Consider the following 5,770-nt stretch of genomic DNA (forward strand, 5'->3'; position numbering starts at 1 on the left):
ACCACGTAAGTGAGACAAAAATGCATTGTCTCACCCTCCACCCCCTGCTCCCCATCATAGTTCTTGGTGATTCTATAGGATTCCAACAACTGACTGACAAAAAACAATGAAGATAGATTTTTTTAATTTTAAGTTGGACTTTGCCAAATCTGTTTATGAAAAAAATAGAAGTCTCCCACTTTGCTTTGCTTTACTTAAAGAAAGCAGGGGATAGGTATTTTTTTCCTCACTGATTTTTTTTAACAAATAAATATCATTCCTATGTGCTATTCATCTGCTGACTAATTTCAACTACATTCTAATGACAATTGCCAGTTCTCGATATTTAAAGGAACCTACTACACATGTAGATAATAGCACAAATTGGTATTTATGAAATACAGATTTTCTGTAAATATACCAAATGGAATGTGTGCCAGCTAATCAGACTGTTGAGTGGTCAGTGCCAATTTTAGAAGTGTGTGTACATTACATTTTGTACAAGACTTTGGCTTTGAGGGGTTATAACCTGTTAGAAGCCTCCGTCTCTGCCACAACAACTGATGATCTCATCTCACTTTTGGGAACAAACTATTGGTCATGTGAACATGAGTGTTACTATTAGTATTAATAACATGCTGACACTGTGTCCAAAACGTGAATAATATCTAACCCAAAGCTTGTTTGAGACTCGAACAGATTTCAGTTAACTTTTAGCAATTTTGTTTGGGTGTTTCTGATTTCTATTTCCAGATGGGATTGGGAGTGAAAGTTCTGAAATAGAGGCAACATGTATTGACAATTGCTGCGCTGTGGTATCCAAGATTCAAGTAAGGGGGCGGGGTATGCGTGCGGCCAGATTCTGCCCACCTTACTCAGACTGAGTAAGTGCTCTGTGTGTCACTGATTTGGCCTTAGCTGGAGGACTGTGTCAAGTTCTGGGCGCTGCACTTCAGGAAGGATGCGGACAAACCTGGAAAGAATCCAGAGGAGAGCAACAAAAATGGTAAAAGGTTTAGATAACCTGACCCGTGAGGAAAGGTTAAAAAAACTGGGCATGTTTAGTCCTGAGACAAGACGACTGAGAGGCTCTCTGATAACAGTCATGGGCTTAAATTGCAGCAAAGGAAATTTAGGTTAAATATTAGGAAAAACTCTCTAACCATTAGGGTGGTTAAGCTCTGGAACAGGCTTCCAAGGGAGGTTATTTTAAGTTTTTAAAAGCAGGATAGACAGACACTTGTCATGCAGGGTCTAGGTTTACTTAGTCCTGCCTCCGGGGGCTGGATCTGATGATTTCAGGTCTTTTCCAACCCTATATTTCAAGAGTTATACTTACTCTGAGTGTAATCTCATTGCTTTCATGGTGGCTACTTGTGGAGTACAGTACTACCAGTGTGTCAGCTGTGGAAAGAAATTATACTTAATGTTGCCAACTCTCATGAGTTTGATATTCTGATATTGGGTTTTTCTTAAAGTCCCAATTCCTCTAGTCATGTGTGAACAAAAAGCTGCTACGTGTTCGTAACTACTAACCAGTGTGGATAAAAGAGAGCCATAAGTGATGCAATTCAACAGCAGCTCCAATTGTGAGGCATTGTGTACTGATACTATGAAACAGGGATCAGCAAGTGGCCCGGCATTTGGCATGTGGCCCGGCAGGGTAAGCCCCTTGACGGGCTGGGCCAGTTTGTTTACCTGCCGTGTCTGCAGGTTTGGTCGACGCAGCTCCCACTGGCCACGGTTTGCTGCTCCAGGCTAATGGGGCCTGTGTGAAGTGGCGCGGGCCGAGGGGTGTGCTGGCCACCGCTTCCCGCAGCCCCCATTGGCCTGGAGCGGCGAACTGTGGCCAGTAGGATCTGCAATTGTCCAAACTGGCGGAAACGGCAGGTAAACAAACCAGCCTGGGGCGCCAGGGGGCTTATCCTGGCATGCCGCGTGCCAAAGGTTGCCGATCCCGGCTATAAAACACTTGTAATCAATGTAGAAACACTGTCTTATTAGAATTAACTTTAGCCACATGAAACTCACTCACAAGGTGGTCGTGGGTGCTGAAATCCCAATTGCTACAAGATCACAAAGCTCCAAAAAGGAGATATAGAAAGAACAGGGTCATAGAAAAGGAGAGCATAAGAAGAAATACATGGGTCAGCCTCAGACCTGAACAGAGAGAGCACTGACATAGCAAATGCTTGTACCATGTGCCAAACTGCATGTGGCTGCACAGTGACAATACTCAATCCACTCTCAGTTTCAGGAAATAATTAACTCTTAATGCCCTGAAGCCAAATCAGAACACAACACTGCCCACAGTCTTCCCTCCCAGCTGTCAACTTCTCAAGAATTTCCTTGGTTCCCTTTACAGTCTAGATCTAGAGTCTTCCAATTCCTGATTACCAGTGAACCGCAAACTCTAGGTGTTTGTATACAAATAGCACAATGCTCAGCTAGTGATTCCGACCGACTGCTCAGTCATCTTTCCAGTCCTCTTTCTCAGGTCAGATTGTATTTCATCCCAAAATTGCAGAGAAAAATGCCCTCCAGTTGCCCACTTTATGCCTGAATTGTGCTGGAATAAACTTTAAACAGCTAGAGAGGTAAAGAACTCAATTCCAAATCATATACACCTAACAACCCAAATAAAATAGCCATAAACTATGGTAAAAATTACATATTCTTTAATACAAAGCAAGACTACCTGGTATCACCATCTAATGCCATTGGCAGATTCTTATTTAAACCTAGCTTCTGGAGTTTTGAAAGGAACTATTACAGTATGGGTCCACTGCCTTCTGAGCAAAGTGAATGAGCAAATTTCTTCTGAATAAATCACAGCCTATTAGAGCAATATAAGTCTTTGTCCCCCCTCTGGTGGCTGGTCAATATAAGAGGTCACTTAGTGTGCCACAGTAGCTAGCTAAAAAGCTTAGTGTTTAGCTCAGCAGGTAGAAACTCATGCTTTTTGCACTGTATGTTTCTGGTTCAAACTCCACTGATGGTCAAGACTGGTTACATTAGCATTTATGATCATCCTCCCAAAGCTTCAGAGACCATGCACTGGCCTAACTGGGTCCTTATTTTTTTTTTCTGCTTAATATTTAGTGAAATGGACAAAATATGAACACATTATAAAAAGTTCTGTTGCCATTACATCTCTGATCTATTTAGACTGATAAGATTTAATATCACTGTAGAGCAGAAAATTTGGGGGATGTAAGATGGGGGGAGGGATGAAGGAGGGAATGCAAATTTGCTATTTTTTACATATTGTACACCATCTGTATTTTATTCAAATAGGGTTATATATTTTGTGAAAATAAAAAACAGCCTCATGACTCAGTATGTGCACGGCAGTCCCTTGACTATCTATAATGGGAAACATGTTTTAGGTTGGAAGTTGCAAAGGGAAATCAAATGTTTGAAGTGTCAGAGTTGGAGAAATATAAAATATGCCTGACACCAGAGTGATTGAAGCCAAAAGGAATAAATCATCATTTCAGGAAAGAAAAACCCCACCAAGCTCCTGGCTGTAACATGCATTTTCCTACACTCAAATAAAATTACCTACAACCTGATAATTTAACCAGACTTGTCAGTAAGAACTGATGGAGTCAGCAGACACTATCACTTCATGCTCCAGAGTAGACTTCAAAAGCATCTAGTATGTTAGCCAAAAATATTAAATGAAACCTTAAATATTAGGGCTGAAGTAAAATATCTCATTTTGCAGAACATTTGAGTAAAGTAATTAATGCCAATTTAGTAGTTTAGTCCCAATGTAATCTCTCCTAGGCTGTTATATAAGTGTCTGTTTAAGTAGGGCAACCAGAGCATCCAAAAAGGAACCTGAGAAGAACTCTGAGGTTGTACTAATAAGAGTTTGAATGCACGCTCATTTTTGTTATGCCCTTTGTCATGATTCTGGTTGAGTTTTAACCCATTTTCTGTTCACATTATACTCATTGTCAGAAAGATGATTTACTGTAAGTTTTACACCTAATGTTGCATGTTTTGTGAATGGTACTGCTACAGAATGTGTTCTGGTTTGTGCAATATCTAGCTCTACTTGAAATAATTAGAGTAGTTCAGTGAGGAAATGAAAATACTCCCTTTAAACTGTAAATTCACATGCTATAATTTGGCCAGGCCAGCGATTTCCTTTTGGTGTTTAATAAACATTTTGATATTACTTTTTTTTTCAAAAGGAAACAGCTCCTTGCATATCAAGCCAAGGTCTAATCTTTATTTGTTTTAAAAAATAAACGTATGCAGTTGTATCCTCCACAGTGTCCAGCGTAGGCTGAGTGCAGCAGCAGAGCTGGAAAGGGAGCCCATGATTCTCTCCTTGACCTTGGCCGATGGTATGGGATATAGCAGCCTGGGGGAATTCTCTGAAGTGCGTTGGCTTTCTGTGATTCCCTACGTACCATATGCCAGAATGCATCAGGCTCCAGCCACCTCTCCTCACCTTGGACTCCCAACCCCTATCCCACCATGACACAGAGCCTGGCAGGCAGCTCTGCCATTGCTGGGCTTCCAGGGCACTTCCTCATGCTGACAGCATCCACAGCAAGGCAGTTGAGGGAGCTTCAGGTCCTTTGGTGCCACTCAGGGACCCAAAAAGAAGTGGAGAGAGGTTGAGATCTGGCCTCATGTATGTTTTATTTTGTCCAATCAAAAATGCATCAACCAGTCAGAAAGCTGAATCACTGTTATGCTCTGATGAGATCTGAAAGAATATATTTTAGCCAGACACTAGCTTAATTGTTCATTTCACTTTCAAACCCCACACCCCCAGATGTTTATAGATAAGCTGTTCTCTGATTGGCTACAATAAGTCTCTTTTACTAATCAGTGAGAATGAAACTGTTCAATAGTGATACAGGGCCAGAGTCTGGTTCCTCTTCTCCCACTGAGTAGCACCTGGCTTTAGAAGGGCCACTTGTGGAGTAACACGAGGAAGGGAATCAGAATCATGCCCACAGCGAGAACCCTGTCACTCTACTGCACCAGGGAAATTATTAAATCAACATCAGTCACTAGGTATAAGAGAATCAAAGTCACTTCACTCGAAAGGGGTCACAGGATCAGTGTCTCCTGCTTTGAAAATAAACGCCTTAGCTTTACCTCACTATTTATATAGCAGCAGGAGACCATTATCCAGTGACAGTGCAATGCTCTATTGACATGATCTCCTAATTAAATCTACAAATGGAACTCATCTTTTTGTGTTTCCAGTATTTTTTTTCCCCTGCAAAGTACTTTCAATATTTGTTTGTTCGCTGGCCAGAAATCTATTCCAAGGGAAGTTAGAAATACTGTTCAGTTTAGTTCTTGCATATTAGCACACAGAGCCAATACAAGATGGTAAAAAACATGCATTTAATAAAGCGGCATCTCCAAGACAGATGGGCTTTTTCATTGGAGAATAAGTCAAACCTCTTTCAGTGGTTTGCACTGATAGATGCAGGCTGGCATTGTCTGTCACCCTTCCTTTGAAAATCTGTATTTGGACAAGTTTCTTGAAGTAAATAGTTAAATCAATTCTCACCAATTGAAAAAAAAAGTCAATAGTAGTACATTCATTTCCATAAATTTCATAAATTTTTATTATGTAGATATGGAATCAAGCATTTGTACTCGGGTTTGTGAATAACCTCCAAGTTCCACGGGGCTCACTCCATCTCTATCATGTAAACACCGCCCCCACAATTCAGTTTGGCCCATACTTCAGCCCCTTGCCCTAAATCTGAGGAACTTGTATGCCCCCCCACCACTACTGTAGTATCTA

This window comes from Dermochelys coriacea, chromosome 3 (assembly GCF_009764565.3).
Source record: "Dermochelys coriacea isolate rDerCor1 chromosome 3, rDerCor1.pri.v4, whole genome shotgun sequence".
Classification (NCBI taxonomy): Eukaryota; Metazoa; Chordata; order Testudines; family Dermochelyidae; genus Dermochelys; species Dermochelys coriacea.